This window comes from Mastigoproctus giganteus, chromosome 13 (genome assembly GCF_048544385.1).
Source record: "Mastigoproctus giganteus isolate SK-2022 chromosome 13, ASM4854438v1, whole genome shotgun sequence".
In the NCBI taxonomy this organism is placed as follows: domain Eukaryota; kingdom Metazoa; phylum Arthropoda; class Arachnida; order Uropygi; family Thelyphonidae; genus Mastigoproctus; species Mastigoproctus giganteus.
This window is the reverse complement of record NC_143587.1, coordinates 89230587-89249893: the sequence shown is the minus strand read 5'-3', so window position 1 is coordinate 89249893 and position 19307 is coordinate 89230587.

The window sequence follows — 19307 nt, the reverse complement described above, 5'->3', positions numbered from 1 at the left end:
AAACTTGCCATCAGTGCCAGCCCGAGCCAGACTTCCATCTAATTCCCAGCATTTGTTTCGTTTTTTTTTTACTGTCCAGGTGTAACCGATTAAAGAAATGTCCGGACAGCACATGGTCCACCGCGCTATTGTTTACCAGAGTTGACACCTTTTACTAATAGCAGTTGCTACTCGTTTCTATTGTTTTGCTTTGTCTGTGTGAGCTGGGAGTCGGAGTGTCCTTAGCTTGCTAATAGCTTTCCACTTACCGTTCCCCTTGTATAGACGTTGTCTAATTTAATCCCTTGGCTGATCTTAGTAATATTCTTGACGTATGGTTTCGCTCCCCCATATTGCTTTATTATATGGGGGAGCGAAATCTCCCTCTTCCACAAAATATTATATTTGTAAGATTTTACATCTTACAAAAGCAGATTCCTTCTACCTACAAGTGCAAACCAAGCTGATAGAAATTTCCCCAAAAAAGCTTTGCAGCGTCCTTCAAGTCTGGAGTTAATTCACAAGGCTTTCAGCATATAATGCCTGGGTATAATTGCAGACATATTTACATTCTGACCTACCTTGTGGCATTTCTTCAGCATGGTCCTATATTTGTCTAAGAAATCATCAGATCATGGATGCTTAGTGTCATTATTTCTGTTCATTGATATTTGGGGGAGGTGTTAAGAAAGATAAGCAAACAATAACAAAGTACACAGCACACGCAAATTGCAAGTAACACAATGCGCGCAAGTGAGAACGGAGTAACAAGTTACGAAGCTTAAAAAACAGTAATGAAGAGAAGATTCTGAAAATTAATTTTTTTATATGATTGAAGATCTCATGGAAGTGTAAACACATTTCACCATAATAACCCACAGAATTCCAGCTGTTGGTATTATTGCAAATTCAACAAGATTTCGTTTAGTATCCGTTTATTATTATTATTATTGCTGCTCTTATATTATTTCTCCTTGATTGGGGGTTCCACCTCGTGACGGTATTGCTACCAAGTACACAGGGTGGTTGTTATGTCTGATGTTACTGTTGGTCGAGGAACTCTCTGACAATCCTACAGGTGTTCAGGATTGCGACTTTCTGGAGTTCCTTGTAGGTGTTTGCTGAGAGACCTGTTGCTGCTAGGCTGTTATGTAGGGTCTTTGGCACCATACCTGTGGTTGACATGATGATCGGGATGATTATTACTTGTTGCATATGCCACATCTCTTTGATCAACTGTGTTAGGTTCGTGTACTTCCTGGTTTTTCCCCATGGGTTTTCTGCAGAATGGCAGTGTTGAGTACCGCTCTGTCAATCAGATAGGTAGCCTTTTCTTTCTTGTCCACAAGGGTTATGTCCGGTCTGTTGTGCGGGATTGTCCTATCCATTATTATGGCGCGGTCCCAGTACAGCTTGTGGGTTGGGGTCTCTAGTACTGTCTGGGATTTGTACTTGTAGTACGGTACACTTTCTTCAATTAACTGGTATTTACTTTCTAGCTTCTGATGTATTATCCTGGCTACCTGGTCATGTCTATGTTTGGGTGATCATCTTGCATCCCGCGGTGATGTGTTGGATCGTTTCTGAGGCCAGGTGGCGTCATCGACATGTGTCATTTAACACTCCGGACTCCTTGGCGATGTGTTTTCTATAGTTCCTGGTGTTGATTATCTGGTCTTGGATGGCGAGCATGAATCCTTCAGTCTCGGGGAAGAGCGTCCTGCTCGTGAGCCATGTATTGGAAGCAATTTAATCTATGTGACCCTGATGGAGATCATTGTAGTGTCTGCCATGGAGTGTCTTCTCTGCCCATCTTTCTAGCTTCGTTTGTACCTCCTGGTTGGGGGGGGGGCGACTCCTCACTTAGGTTGAGTGGGTGTATACCGCTTGTCTATCTTCCTTATGGCCTGGTGGAGTGCTGCTGTGTGTTTCTGAAAGTAATCCTTCGCTGTCTATCACTGTCTTCTGTTGCACAATGAGGTCTATCAGGCTCCTTCTTCCCTGGCAATTGTCAGTCTTTCCACGGCAGCTCTCAATAACATTATTAACATTATTATTGTATTGTATTGTATATTGTATGTACAAGAGAAATAGAAGAATTAATGGTACAAAGAGATAAATACTTCAGGCAGTATAGAAATTGTCCATCAAAGATAGAACATTATCACAATTATAAAACAATTAGAAATAAATTGACAGGTTTGATTAGAAAGCAAAAAAAACACTTACTATAATCAACTTTTTATGGATAAACAGATAACTCAAAAGGATAAATGGAGCATTATAAATAACCTGCTAAGTACAAGGAAGAAAAAATCAACGGGAAATCAAATCAAAACACTATTAGAACAGGTATCTGGTACAAATAAACAATATGAGGCTGCAAACAGATTTTCCAAAGCTGTATTAGAGCTCAGCAGATACAATATACACCATTGCCAAGTCCCTTGCTCAAAAAGATAATCTTCCTCAGGTAGTGAACTCCTGTGTAATCTTTGCTCCACAGTACATGGAGATTCTCAAGATCATAGAACAGTTAAAGAACAAGAAATCTTACGGACTTGACTGTATTACAGTAACCGAAGTAAAGAGAAATAAAGAACAGTTCACTGTTCTCGTGGTTGAGCTTATAGCATGGATGATGGCGTCAGGAGTCTATCCTACAAACTTACTTTCTTTTAAAATAATCACTATATATAAAAAGGGACCACCTGATGACTTTTGTAATTATAGACCAATAACAATACAGTCAGTTATAAATAAGATAATAGAAAATTATATATTTACCCATATAAGTAAATATCTACATCAATATGGACTGTTAAATAACTCTCTATTCTCATATCAGAAGGGTAAGAGCACACAGACATTATTAGAGATTTTAGTAAACTCTTTTAACTTACATTTGAACAACAATAACTTCATAATGATCTTATTTATCTCAATCTTGAAAGAGAAATTACTGAAATATGATATAAAGGGAACAGTCAATCAACTCTTAACATCTTATTTAACCAAAAGAAAAATCACAGTTAAAGTAGAGAATAAAAAGGGAAAATCATACAATATAAAGAGAGGAGTACCACAGGGCACCCAAGCAGGGCCAACCAAGGGTGCCCTGTGGTACTCTGAGGCCAGGTGGCACCCATGCAGGGCCAATCATGTTTAACATCTATATGAATGACATATTCGAAGTAATTAAGAACTCCTTTTTAAAAATGTATGCAGATGATTTAATCTTATATACAATTGGAAAGAACCTTACAAAAATGGCATTAGATTTACAGCAGGATGTAATACATTTACAAAATTGGTTGCATGACAATAAATTAGCACTCAGTTTTGAAAAAAACAAATTCTTGGTAATTAGACCCCCTCACCACACCCTGGACACTCATCCCTCTATTAAATTACATAAACATGAATGCGTACATGAACAGAACTTCCAGAATTGCAGTTGTCTAACAGTTGAAGAAGTTTCAAATCACTGTTACCTTGGGTTATGGATAGACTATAATCCAAGTTGGGCAATGCAAATAACAAATTTGTACAAAAAAATGAGATTTTATGTGTACTTATTTTATTATATTAAAAATAAATTTAATCAAAGAACAAAAGTCACTTTATATTATGCATTAGTGGACTCCCAACTCAATTATTTAGTAAATGTATGGGGAAGAGCAAATATAACTGAAATAAGGGTTATAAACAAATTACTAAACAGGATTCTGAAACTGTTAATGAGGACAAACTCTTGGAATGATTTGAATAAGAGAAGGCAATTTTTGTTAAAATACAAAATACTACATCCAATTCAAAAACTGAAGTTAAATTTATTCTTGAAAAATCTTAACACTATTTATGAAGAGTTGAATCTTCAAAGAAATGTTTCACACAACTTAAGGAATCCAAAAGCAGTTGTTTTGCCTCACCCTAGGGTACTAAAAAGATTTGGAGATAGGCATACAATGAACATATTAAATAACTTGTTGGCAAGCATTGATTTCAGGCTCAGGAGAAGTTATTCAATCTCCAAATTAAAATTCCTAGTAAGAAAGTTTTTGATACTCAATGATACAGTAGAATAGATTTTCAATGCGGATCAATCACTACCTCTGTTTACAGAATGGAATGTACTATGTGTAATGACTTCATTGTCTTTTCTGTTAGCCAATAATTTTGTATGCAAAAACTGATTTAACTGATGAATTGCAACTCGTTGTCAAGAAATTTACTTTGCTTAACGAGTTCTTGTATTGTAAACAAATTCAAATGAAAAATAAATTTTTAATGTATTAGCCATAAGGTGCAAGGAAGCCTGAGGCTTATGCTGCACCAGCCAAAAAACAATTTCTGAGTTACCCTGAGAGAGAGAGAGAGAGAGAGAGAGAGAGAGAGAGAGAACTGTAGAAGGAAATCACCAAGAAAAAGAAGAATGATGATATCCAGCTCAGGACCCTGGGTGTGCCAAGCTCATACTCACAGATGCAAGCCCCTGGGGTAATAGGTTGCACTAACAGAAAAGCCCAATAAACAGGGGACTGCTAATTGTTTTTATTGTTTTATGGTTATGACCGACAACCGTAGGGTAATCTCAAGTGCTGCAGTCTCCTGCCCTGATTAAACAGCATGTTGTCCCAATTAAGCAAAGTAAATCCTGGCTATATTCTTGATTGGGTTCTGTTCTTTAAGATTTGTCCCAAATAAACGGCTGCCCCGATTAACCGGTGGCCCAAATAACCGGATTCCACTGTGACAAATAACTGGAATCCATAGTCAATTCACAAAAACCACATTACTGACAATAATCACAGTTTAATAATATGTAAATTGCCGATTAAAATTCACAAAAAATCATACAAATTATAAACAAACATGCAAGTATTATAATAATCTTATTCTTTTTTACTTTTTCTTTGTATATGTATCAGTCACTTCTTTTATTAATTTTTCCGATAGCTCATTCGGGCCTCTAAGCTTATATATTCATGCAATCTTGCAATATTACAGTACAGATGCATATATAATAAAAAGATTATAAAATGTATTGTTTATAGGCTGCAACCAAACCGTCTTGTTTATGGTATACAAAGGCAGAATTAGCCACAAGTAGACTCTTGCTGTGAAAAAAAAAAAAAACCAAAGGGAATCTGAAAACCATAAAGCAAAACTGCCGACAGTTGAAATAGTGGCTGCAGTACACTCCCCTCTCTGCCTAGATGTTCTTTATCCCCTCCCCTGAAAGCTGCTCGACACTTTCTAATTACAGTACCATCCGTCATGAACCAATTCAGGCAAACCTATTCACGGGTCGTCTTGTTTGCGATATACAAACAAAGAATTAGTCTCAAGTAGATCGTTTGTGTGGAACACTAAGAGATGGTTTGGGTGAAAATAAAGGGAACCTGAAAACCAAAAAACGAAAATTCTGACACTCGAAATAGTTGCTTTTAGTTACAAATTGTGTGCAGCCAGAAATATTGCCCATTTAATTATTTTGAAAATTTAATGTCTTTTGAATTTTGGTGATTTATTTTCGCTATGTACCACCTAACGAGTACCACACTTAGTTAATGTGATTTTTTGTGTTGTGTTTATTTGACATAAATTTATTAATTCGTGTTTTATAATTATAGCATTGTGTAAACTGAAAACATGGCCCCTAAAGCGCAGAGTAAGAAGAAATTTTCAATTAAAATTAAACAAAAAATGTGGCAAAATTTTCAATGTCCGAAGTCTTTGAAAGAATATTAAAATAAAAATTACTAATTTTCGCTGGGGAGAACTGTATTCCACCCGAGGGTGAAATTCACCCCTTAGTCACTCCCCTGGATTCACCATTGCTATGAAGCCATGACTGCAGCTTTCATGGGTATAGATCTGGCAGATGATTGGATGCCAGCTTTAGGGCTCCACAACAGAATTTCCACAATCAACCTAAAACACTACACGAGTTAGAACTCGCTCTTAGGGAACTGCGTACTAGAAGTAATCCAGGGCATGACGCTGCGGGTATAAAACCTTCTGGGACAGCTTATCACCCCTATTTTTGTCCTTAATGAACAGTTTCTTTACAACAGGAGCGATACCAACAATTGTTTGAGCCGCCAACAGCTTTGTTGGCGGCTCAAACAATTTTCTTATTAAAAGAGCTTACTCAGATTGACTCGTGAAGGCCCATTACACTTCGTAACATAGATAATAAAATGTATGCAAAAATCTTGAATCGCATATTAAAACACATTTGCAATGCTGATGATTTAGCGATTTGAGTTCCAGGTTCTTCTAGGTTGATGTTGGAGAATAGAATGCAGAAAATATTGGATGATTTAATTACTTGGGCTTCACCAAATAAGTTAAGTGATGTATAAATCCCTTGTATGCTATTTGCAAATCTAGGGTAAAAACTCCAGCTATCACCTGTAAGACATTTGTTGAAACTGCCCTACATACTCTATATATAGCGAATAACATTATTCGTTGTATTCAATGTAATTTATTTTTCATTGTTGCATTTGCTACCCTCCTATACCAAATCCCAGCACCATATGAAACTATTGGCAAGAAGACTGTCTTGTAATATAAACTAAGAAATCTTTTTACTTAGACCCAATTCTTCTAAATGTGCCATAAATGTTAATTTGTCGTCAAGTAACCTAAGTACTTATAAGTTCTAACACACCCTATCTGTTTATTATAAATACAAAACCGTTGAAGGAAGTCTGTAATCAAAAGAGCCTTTAAAAACCATCATCTTTGTTTTATTGATAGATACACTTAAAGAAGGGTAGGGTAGTGGAATTTATGGGAATAACTTCTAATATAATTGATAGTACTAACATTGAGAAGAAAATGATTTTAAATGAATTGTATAATATATGGCAATGCAAGTGGAATGGTAGTACAACTGGTTATGACTAAGTACTTTTTTTTTTTACCAGATGTTCAATACTTATTATGGAAAAATAAACCGATGTGGTTCTATCCAGCGATGAAAACGCCATGTATATTAACGGTCATGGGTCTATAAAAGCTAAATTATTTCAATTAAAAGTTTAGTAGAGAATAGTGGAGCTTACGAAGACTAGAAACGTATTATTTGAATGTACCCTGTATGACGAAGAAAGATTGCAATTATTTAAAACTGTTGTAATATATGATAATAGCGATCTAAATATTTAAGTCTCTGATAGTATTAAATTTGGTGCTTTCCAGCAATTTCTTTTATTGTATTTAATAAGAGAAGGCAATTAATGCAAATTGCTCAGCGATGACTATACACTCGATTTTTTTTCCCTTTCTCTCCCAAGGTTTGAGATTTTTATTTTATTTCTTTTCCCTCAATTCGGGATTTTTTTTTCTTTCCCTGAGTTTGGGAATTATTTTTAATTTAATTTTATTTTTTCTGAATTCCTGAGTTTGAGATTTATTATTTCCCTTCCTTCAGTTGGCTCAACCGAATGGAGCTTGTTTGGGACCTACACGAAAAGGACATTCGATGCTACAATCATCCCACCTGAGAGTGTGCAGGTATTACTGTGTGCATTATGCAAACGCATGGATCGCACTGCCATAGAATACCCTGTAACACCTTGTGGGATACATGCCAAGCTGTGTAGAAGCTGTATTAATGGCAAAAGGTGGCCCCAAGAATTATTAGGTAGAAGTTATTGAAGCAATGCCAGCTCGTGTGTGAGCATTGAACTGTTATTTTGGACGGGAAACCGCCTTTATAAACTAGGCAGAAAAGTTCAAATGTAATGCAAGTTAAGAACGAAAATTAAAATCGAGCTCTTTCACAATTAATGCAATCGTGAAAAACAAAAAATAATGATGTATGTTAAAGGTGGTTTTTTTCTCCAGAAACTGGGATTTTTCGTGCAGCAAAACAGACAACTCGACCAAAGAACACAAGCAATTTACAGTCAAAATACACATAGGTATGTGTAACAACTTAACAGGTGACCCTAATATAATAGTTAGGTTTTTTCTTTGTTTTGTTTTTGCTGGACAAAAACAAATTTTTTCTCCCGAATTTCCGGGATAAAAAACCAAGCCTGTGACCCACTAACTCAGCCACATTGTGAAAAATACCCATAAAAGTTCTTCCAGTCATCGACGGGATTCAGGTCTTTTCCACCCGGTGTGGGTAGCACGGTGATACTACCAACTGTGCTACCCAGGAGGGCTTAACTAATAATAACTGAATTTTGAAGTTATTATCAATAATTTCAATTGAAAAAAAAAAAAATTGCTAACACAGGTTTCCACTGTTTTCTGAAGTGTGAACGACGAATTATAATTTACAGTTACATTTTCTGGTGAATTCATTTCTCTTTATTTATTTTATGATTTACTTAAGTTCCTGTTTGAGTTTTTGTATTCATCTACAATTGTTTAAACTTTCCAACGGACCAAGGAAAGCAGCTCCACTCCACAGAGTAGTAATATCTTACTACTTGGTGCTTCACTACCACAGTACCGTTTGGATCTGTGATCGCTTAGTGAACTGCATTAGTCCTTGCTAGTAAAAACGATAAAAATCTAATATTTTTAATCTTTCTCTTGTGTTGAAAAAGCCGTTTGTCAAACAGAAAGCCGCTGAGCTTTACCGACTGATTAAAAGGTTAGTTAAAACATTTATCTTGAAATATAAGCTTTTTCTGGCTACTAGGCCTAAGTGTTACATTTAGGCCTAATATACTGGATTTTAGCAATATGGATGAAACTGCCTGTTTCGGAATAGAGCGAAATACCTCCGATAGTAGTAACGACAACGCAGTATCTCAAGCTAGAAAAATGAAGTTGCTAGCGAACTTCTTTACCAGATTTTCTCGTGATGTACCCTACTACAGATCGAGCAGTGAGAAAACCACTTTCTTTAAGCCAGAAAAGTCTCGAAGCTGGCTCTCGAAAAATGGTAAAACAAGCTATAGGGATCTCGTAACAGAAACGGCTCAAAAATATTACTGTAAATATTGCTGAAAATAAAATTTTCAGCAACATTTACAGTAATAGAATGCGACATACTGACTAGTTTTGTTACTAAAGATGAAATAATGCAATAAGTGACCAACTGTAGTAAGGAGAATTCCCATTGGCAGGTCAAGGTCATTCAGTAGCTTCTTCGACACATTCCCGCTACAATTCCACCCCTTCTCATCTAACAAACTTGTTCTAAGAAACGCACTGCTTTCGTAGGCAGTCATTACTACGAATTACGTGATATGAAAGATGCTAGTGAGTGACCTAGAATCGCCTGTAGAATTTCTTTCAAATATAGATGTACGTGCAGAGTGAATTATGACAAAGGTTTTCTTTGCCCTGGGTTTTTCCATCCTTACCTTCAATATGCCAAGCTGTCAAAGCAGGTTAATTAGGTTGTAAAGTTCATCCATACATTCCATTCAAGATTGTGCCAAGGAGACTGCGCCGTATGTACGGCACATGGGTGCCAGCTTCTGACGGGTTGCCCAGGCGTCACTGCGCTAATAATGTCGACATTGGTATCAATATGCTTATGTTAAATGGCGGCATTTATAATTATGTATTACGGAATTATAATTTCTAGCATAGATTCGTTGATAGTCACCGTATTGTTAAGTAGTATTTATACAACTGAAAAAAGTTGAACTGAAATCAACAGTTCTGTAATTTTTAAATGTGTGGGAATGGAGTTTTTTGGTATAACTGAATTTATTGGGGATTGATTTACTGGTGCTGTGCCGCCAATTTTATTTTGGTATATTTTCAAATTTTCTCTGCCAAAAGCTACAGAAAGGTGGAATGTGTGAATCTTATTGGATGAATGAGTGTGAAAAGGGAGGATAATTTTTTTTTTTCTCCTGATTTTTAGATGTGAGTAGAGAGGCTAAGTTTATAGAATAGTTGTCTTATTTGTACTCTAATATATGGACTTATTGAAATTAGATTGTTCTTTTTTCTTCTTTATTGAGGCGGCCGTTGAAAGCTTTATTACAACGGTAAATATTCTCGAATTAAAAGATATTTTATTAATTGCTTGTCATTTTATTAATAAGAGATTCTTAATTCAGTCGATATCTATTAAAAGAATACTGTGAGACCTGCAAAACCAACAGTTAAAGGAAGAAAACGCATTATTTCAACGTCGTAATTTTACTCGAAGCCAGTCAACGGCTATATGATTTCGAATGATGAACTTCTCTTGTTTTTATAGTCAAACCTAGGAAAACGAGCATTCTTTAAATTTACTTAAAATACCGTTATAAATTTGATTTATTTTTATATTCGATTTTTTTTTTCATTGTTGTTACGTTTTATATAAGGGTGACCCCAAATCATTCCTGTATACAAAATGTGGTAGAATTTTTCTCAGCGTTTGTTAACAGGAGAGACTGTTAACAAGCACAGACCACATTCTATTCAAGTGTAACTGGGATACGCTTGAATAGAAGGGGTGCAAGAATATTTGCTGATGTTATCGAGGCAGTATCAGAAAACTGCTAGCTTTGGCGGGGGGACTCGCACAGACTTAGGGTTACACTAGACGAGCGATTGAAGCGTGAGCTTAATTTGGCGTCCTGAACGCCTCGAAAACAGCAAACTACACGTAGCGCTCCTAACGTCAGATCCTTTCAAACTAGACGGGGCGCTTCTAACATTTCATTGGATATCACCAGCGACTCACTTTTTCTATTTCCAGTTTGAAGATGGATGTTGTTCAAGTTGGATTTAGTGTTGATTGCTAGTAGAAAGAGAAAACGACGATAGTGGATTCATCCAGCAAATTCAAATAGGTTAATATATATAAAATATTAGGGATAAGGATCAATCAAATAATAATACTATCAGGGACTTAAGAAAATGCAAAAAAAAAAAAATTATATATATATATATATATTATCGCTTTTTACCGACAATCTAGATAACTTCAACTGGGGCCAACCACCCAGACTGAAGGCAAAAAACGACAAGAGGTTCTCTGTTTCTGTAATGATGAATATATGCTAAGTAATTTAAATCTAAACCAAATATAAAACAGTCGGTAAAAAGCGATAATAATTTTTTTTTTTTTTTTTTTTTTTGCGTTTTCTTAAGTCCCTGATTTTTTTTTTTTTTTTTTATGAGAACCCCAAACACGAGAGGTATTAGAACCTATAGTACTTAGTACCGTGCTTGGGTTGGAGGTTGAGAAGACGAAAGAAGATATTTGTTGACATTGGACTTGAACTTCTGTAGATTGTAATTTTCAGGAAATACGTATGAAGGAAGGTTCCAGAAAACGGCAGTTGAATGAATAAATGAGGAAGATGAAAAGTTGGTTCTGTGGGTTTGAAGTTGGACAGTAAATGGATGTTGGCTGGTGGCGGCACGTGTTCGGACTGTTTTGAAAGAGAGAGCGGGAATTATAGAAGCCAATTCAGAAGAACAGTGCCCATGGAAGTATCTGTAGAAGAGGAATGCAGCAGAAACAGTACGTCTATGAGAAAGCGAGTGGAGAGACTCTGTTAGAGATGAATCATTAATTAACCAAGTATTATTATTTGATAGATCCTTATCCTTAATATTTTATAGACATTATGGGTGTATTGCATGATTGCTTGCAATTGACCCATAAATATTAGTTAGAGTTACTGTCGTTTTAACTTTCTTTTCTTTTTTTATCACTGATATAATTATAAATATAAATATATATATATATATATATATTATGTTTGAAACACAGGAAGTCTTCCGAGAACTTTTTATTTTACAGAATGTCGATACAGAGTTTTCATGAACTTCTAATGTTAATTAGGGAAAAAAAAAATGCAAAATTACCGTGGTGCAGAAATCAATACCAATGTTTGAATCTGTGCTTTGTGTTGTACCGACAGGCTTGTGGGAGACTAATTGAAATCTTTCTTAAATGGTGTTTTTTTTTGTTTGTAAAATTCTTTTATTTCTACCTGCTATTCTTATTTTGAGATTAAGGTATTTGTAAGCCTCGGTGTCTTACAGAATTACTTTCGGTAACATAAAGGGTAACTTCCTGTTTGATTTTACCGCACGGGACTTCTCAGAATAAAACATCTATTTTCCTGTGTTTTTACCACTCGAAATTATTTACAGCTGGAATATTGACGAGCACTTTCCATCCTTTTGAAGCAGAAAACGTTCTTGACTACCCACATTGTAACCTAGTGCTTTTCGTGCAATAAAGGATTGTTTGATTTTACGAATTTTCATGAGAAGACACCAGTTTTCGAAGTTTGTAACTCAGCTATCAATAGAAATATTTTCTTGAAATTTCGTTAGATCAGTAGTAATGGGAGTAGGTATGAACCGAATGCTTCTCAGTATATGCATTTGACTTGACCATGTCCTGAGAGGGTGAAAAAAACTGGTTTATATTTTCAGGCGTTGGTTTGTTTTTCTCTAGATAGATGGCGTTAGTTATAATTTCAGAATTTAATTTTCTATTTATTTTTACCTTTGGGTCTGGGGTGCAAACTGGCGTTGGTGTGTACACTGGGCTTCGACGCTTCTTCGCGACTGTGTGGGTTCCCCAGTATTGGAGGGTTAGATATAGTCTTTGAATGTATCCGCTGTGACATCATAGTGAATTTTTGTGAATAATTTTAACGTTAATCATGTGGAAATGCATTAAAAAAAGTGTAAAGTGTGTTTAGGGTCTAACGGCACCACGGGTTTCCCCCATCTTCGCGTAGTTACAGAACACACGGAAACTTCGCGTAGTTTCCGTGTGTTACAGAACACTGTAAAGGCCAGAGATTTAAAAGTGTATGGATATTGTTGGGTGCAATGTCGTGTACAACGGTACAGGACACTGCACCCAACACGACAATGTAGACTACGCGGAGATGGGGGAAACCCCTGGTGCCGTTAAACCCTAAACACTTTACACTTTTTTTAATGCATTGCCACATAATTAACGTTAAAATTATTCACAAAAGGTGATTATTGTTGTAGTAGTAGTGGCATGCGATGCAAGAAACCAAGTGTATGAGCTTATGCAGCATCAGCCAAAAAAAAAAAAAAAAAAAAATTCACACCATTCCCTCCAAATGCCTGTCCAGTTCCTCCTTACATTTATTTAACCTATCAACTTCCACAACGACAGATGGAAGTTTGGTCCAGCAATTAACCACCCGCTGGCTAAAGGCAAATTTCCACACATCTATTCTAAATCTGTCTTTTCTTAATTTGAATTTATCCCCCTTAGGTTCGTAATCTGAACAAGTGGAAGGATCCCACCAGAATTCAGCGTGCTCAACCCATTGTCCCTCTGTATAAGGAAATGGTCAGACCACGCCTTGAGTACTGCGTGCAGGTTTGGAGGCCTCATTTTAGGAAGGATGTAGATTTGCTTGAGCGTGTACAGAGAAGGGCAACGAGATTGGTGAGGGGAATGAAGGGATACTCTTACCAGGAGAGGCTTAAGTTCTGCAAATTGCAGCAGCTGGAGACTAGGCACCTGCGAGGTGATCTGATTGAGGTGTATAAGGCCTTGAATGGGTTGATTATGGGATTCTTCCACTTGTTCAGATTACGAACCTAAGGGGGGCATAAATTCAAATTGAGGAAAGACAGCTGTAGAATAATGTGCGGAAATTTGCCTTTAGCCAGCGGGTGGTTAATTGCTGGAACAAACTTCCATCTGTCGTTGTGGAAAGTTGATAGGTTAAATAAATTTAAGGAGGGACTAGACAAAGATTTAGAGGGAATGGTTGTGTGAATTTTTTTTGGCATATGCTTGCTTTCTTGCGTCACATGACACGATTATTACTGCTACTGAAGGAGAGCCTGCAGATTTTATTCTGCTCATGTGCTTGTGTGTGTGCGCGCGCATTTTTTCAAATGCGTTTCCATAAAGTCTACTTAAACATTCTGAAAGCATTAAGATGATAGTTTTTATTGTCAACAGTTAATTTTTCGCTGTCTAGTACTTAGGCTTACTAACCACCGATGTTTATAGAATTTTCAAAAAGCAAAGTTAACAAAAAACATACAAACTATTTACAAGTTTAATAAGGGGGACCACGAAGAAGACGCGATGTTTGTAAGTGGGTTGATAAAACCTTAAACTTAGTATTTCTCAGTTGAAAGAGGCATGATCATGTCTGTTGATCTTATATGCAGGCCCGATGAGAGGGGGGGGGGAGGAAGCTGGGACAAATTCTCGGGTCCCGTGCAGCTTTCAGGGCCCGGGTCTGGATCCTTTTTTTTTTTTTTTAAATTACTGTCCAATTTTATTATTTGTGATTTTGTTGCTTAATTCCTTTATTCTCTTTGTTGGTAATCGTAATACGTAGTAATACTTGTAATAACAGTGTTTATAGGTCTGGACTCCAAACCCGAATTGACTGCACACTTTGTGTATTTTAGCTGTTATCAGTATTTTCCGCCTCTTTGTGGCGGTTCTCTAGGCGCCTCCGTAGCCAGGTGGGAAGGAGTAGCAGTGCGTAGCACACGCTTCTTGATTAGACCGGGGTTCGAGCCCGTCACCACCAAATACGGAGGATGTGGAAAGGTCAGGGAATGACCACCGCATATCCTGGAGCAATATGGCCTTAGTTGCTAATGCTCCCAAAAAAAAAAAAAACAAAAACCAAACAACCGTGGCGGTTCTGTCGGTAAACTTATAACTTTCACGTGACCTGCCCACTGTCCGCATAACTTTCACGCGGAAAGTGGGCACGTCACGTGGACATATGCTGCGCGCTGCATGCACATATTGCACAAGCTATCCATTACGTTGAATTCGTGTGTGTTAGTTGAGTCAGTCACTGAACTAACAACTAAGGCAGTGCAATTTTGTTTTATTTTATTATTATTATTATTATCATTAGCCATGTGGTGCAAGGAAACCTGAGGCTTTTTCTGCACCAGCCAGAGAGAGAGAGAAAAAAATGATGATATCCAGCTCGGGACCCTGGGTGTGCCAGATGTGAGCCCGGGGGGCATGTCGGTGAACGCATGTCCTCACTCGTGTCGTGAATGAAGTTGTTTAAAGTACTGTATATATTTTTTTTCTATCTGATTTTCACATTTTTGTCAAAGGTAAACTTATAAATATGTGATATTATTATTAAAATAATTTTCATAATGTATTTTAAACCTTAGATTGTGTTTGTTTGTGTTCAACCCTTCATTATGAATTACCATCATAAATCCGGAGCACAAAAAAGAAGAGAACGAGATGCAAAAGAGAAAGAAGCTGTTAAAGGTCGAAGAACTCTTCAAAGCCTTGGGGTTACCATTTTTTCTCATTTGCCTGAAAATCAAGCTGGAAATATCTCAATTGAAGAAGAAAACAACAATAATAATGAAAGTATGCATCAAGTAAATTTGAGTATGAAATTGAAAAATCTGCTGAATCTGAATCACCAAGATCAAGCTCATCTGCAGCTGCAGGAGGAAGTAAATCTGGTGCAACTGAACTGTATTCTGCTTCTTGCTTAACAGAAATAACATCGCCGACGTCCGAAAATGAACAAAATAACGAGAAGTTATTAAATTTTGATATTGGTCTTCTAAAATCATACTTCACCACCGAAGTGTTGGGTATGGTTCGACAAGGAACCATACCCAACAGTTTATCCTCCCGACTATGATGGAAATAAATTTCCCGTGTACATACTGAATTGTCGTGGAATAATGAAGTAGTTCCTCGAGACTGGCTAGATTGGAGTAAAACCAAACAAGCTTTATTCTGCTTTCCGTGTTGTCTATTTTGCAAATTACCTGAACTACAGCGATCTATTTTTACAACAGAAATTGGCTGGGGAACTTCCAAAAGCTATAAAAAGCTCTTGTGACAGAATACCTGATCATGAAAACAGAAACAATCACAGAGCGTGTTATGTAGAGCGGCGAAATTTAAAAAACAATTTGAATAAAAACACGACAGTGAATTGTTTGTTATTGCACAAAATAAAAGGTGAAACGCAAGTATGAAAAGACTTACTACGGTGATATCTTATTCGAGTATGGGCCTGGCAAACCCAGGGTTCTGAGATGGATATCATCATACTTCTCTTTCTTGGTGATTCTGCTTCTACAGGGATGGGATACACTTAAATAGAAAGGGTGCAAGAATATTTGCTGATGCTATCGAGGCAGCGTTAGGCGAGTCGGAAAACTGCTAGCTTGGGGGGATTCACAGAATAAAAGGTTAAAAGTAGCTGCAGGCAGAGGTGAAGATGATTCTTGCACTACTTCTATTAGAATAAGCAGCGGCCTGGAACGAGGGGTGCTGGGGGGGTTTCAGGGACTGATGGCAGTCATCATGAAACAGGTGGGTTTATGGGATGTGTTAGGGTAACTAAGAATAGGTGCATGTATACTTGCATGCGTACCAATGCTAGAAGTATAGTAAATAAATTTGATAAATTTGAAGTGTTGGTCAAGACATCAAAGGCGGATATTGTTGGGATATCAGAGACGTGGTGTCACACAGATATTAGGAATGCAGAATTGGAATTTGGGGGAGTACAATGTGTACAGAAAGGATAGACAAGATAGGAATGGATGAGGTGTTATGCTGTTAATTAAGAAAAACAAAATCAAAAGAAGTGCATCCAGATAATATAGATGAACAGTACACTGTTGAGTCAGTTTGATATGATATAAGCACTGCAAAAACAAATATAAGAGTATGAGTGTGTTATATGCTCGAGTGAGTACAATGAACAATTGTACAAAGAAATGGTGGGCTAGTAAATCAGAACGTAAGAAGAAGAAGAATCTTTATTGCAACGCTTAGAATGATAATTTATATAATATTAGTTGCAACAGCCCGCGACGGCACACTAACCAGGGGTTAACATTGTACTACAGAGACATTATTGCCTCAAGAACCAAAATACATAAATAAATAATAGAAATGATAAATAAGTGCAAAAAAAGTGCAGGAAAATGGTGAAATTACTTTAGTATACTACGTATATAGAACATTAAGTGAGTGTACAATCATTTGCCTCAAAATACAGTACATACAATAAGGATATACATTGAAGTGCATAAACATGTACATAGTTCTTTGGGTTAAGAATATACATTGCTCAAGACTCAAATTATAATAGTAATAGCCTTGGCTACCCCACTGAGTATTCCTTTCCTATATTGTCTATCACGACAGAACTTATTGTGGTCAACATCTAGGTCCTGGACTCGAGATAGCATCTGCTGAGGAAGAAACCGGTCGGACAGATGAAGGCGTCTTTGCAGAGGACATAAATGGGGGGACTGCTCGTAGACGTGCCGGTTGGATCCTCCATGCACAGTTTTCCCAGAAGGAGGGGGAGGAGACGAGACCGGTCAGGAGTTTGACTGTTGTGATGAGCCTTCTTTCATTAATGAGCGATTTGAGCTTTGGGATGTTAAGTGCATTGGCCATATCGGTGGTCCGGAGCTGTGGAGGCAGGCTAAGTTTGTGGCACGCCCACTTGAGAAGCCAGTACTCCGATGAGAAAACTGGTTTGATGGTAGAAGGAGATGCAGATGCCCAAATCTCTGCAGCATAGAGAAGTGGCGGATACACTATTGTTGAGATGTATCTCACCATGATGGATTTGTCTGTTACATGGTGCAGATGTATGTTGCTTACATATCCATCTCAGTCTGGCGGCTTTTGTGAGGAATATGTCTACATGCTGGCCGAAAAGAAGCTTCGGATCGAAACTTATTCCTAGGTCAATGTGATGTTGGACAAGAGGGATGGAGGCTCCATTGAGGGCTGGATAGATTTTTGTTGGCTGTTTCTTTAACGAGAAGACCACGATTTCTGACTTCTCGGGATTGATACGTAGACCAAATTGTTTGAGGTAGATACACATTGAGGAGAGAGTGGAGGTTAGCCCTTCTGAGACTTGGTGAGGGTTTTGGCTTGTCTTTATTGGCGTGAGTACCTTTAGATCGTTAGCATATACCAGGATATTTACCTTTTTGATTACCAGTCGAGCAATAAGGGCGGTGAAGAGGAGGACAGATAGCACTGCCCTTTGCGGAACTTCAACTGAGATTACTTTGCGGTATCGTTAGTCATCTACAGATAATTTGACTATTCGGTTATTCAGCAGAGATGTGAAGAAAGCTAAGATGTCGCCTTCTATCTGATAGTGCTTTTCTAGTAGTTTTAGGAGAGACATGATCTGCACGGCATCAAATGCAGATTCAATGTCTACATAGGTGGCTGCCAGCAAGTTCGTTTCTGTTCTCAAAGGCTGTGAGGATTCTGTTAGTTGTTGCTAGAAGGTTGGTCACAGTTGATCTATGTGGGAGTGCATAGTGGATTTGTGGAGCATTGTCTGGCAGGATTTGCTTAGTGAGGATCGGGAGCAGTATTTTTTCTAGCAGTTTCAATAGACAGGATAATTTGAGATTGGTCTGTGGTATTTCACAAGTGATGGAACTCGAATTTTTGGCCTTGGTATTCCTTCCATTGATGTGGGAAACAGTGCTTTGAAAGCACTGAGTTAAAGATGTGTAACAGATGTTGCAGGATGTAAGGACACAGGCTCTTAAGCATAAATTGCGGAATTCCATCAGGTCCAGTAGTAGACGTTGATGGCATTAATTAATTCTTGTCTCGATATTATTATGGTTGTCAATGGGTCAAAACTGGTGGCACAGGTTGGTAGCGATGTCTTGTAATGGGGGATTTTAACTTCCCAGATATTGACTGGAACTTGTGGGTTGGTTACTCGCACACTAGTAAGGCTTTTGTAGATTTATTAGATGATTGTTTTCTGCAGCAGCATGTTCGAAAGGCAACCAGAGAGAGTAATACTCTTGATCTGGTTATCAGCAGTGATCATTTGTGTATTAAGATTTTGCAGATAAAGGAACCACCAGGTGGCGGTGATCACAGTGTACTGATGTGGGATTTATTTAAAGATATAATTACCATCAGGGTTAAAGGAAAGGGTTTTTTGCTTCCGTAAAGGTGAGTACAGTGGTCTCAGACAGTTTTTAAATTCTGTACAGTGGGATCAACTGATGATGTTACCAACAACAAATTCTAAGTGGGAAGCATTCAAGGAATTAATCGTGGAAGCAACTAAAACTTTCATACCTATTAAGAAATATTGTTCAAGGTTTAGGCCTAAATGAACTAATGAGACTCTTGACAGAAGAAATATGCATGGGATACATATGAAATAACAGGTGACACAGAAGCCTATGGCAGATATAAGCTAGTCTGTAATCAAGTCACAAAGGAGGTTAGGCCTGCGAAGGCAGATTACGAGAAACCTTTGGCAAAGGATGCTAAGAAAAAAACAGCAAGGATTTTTTTTATTTATATAAACTCTAAAAGGAATGGGATGAATCTGATTGGTCCA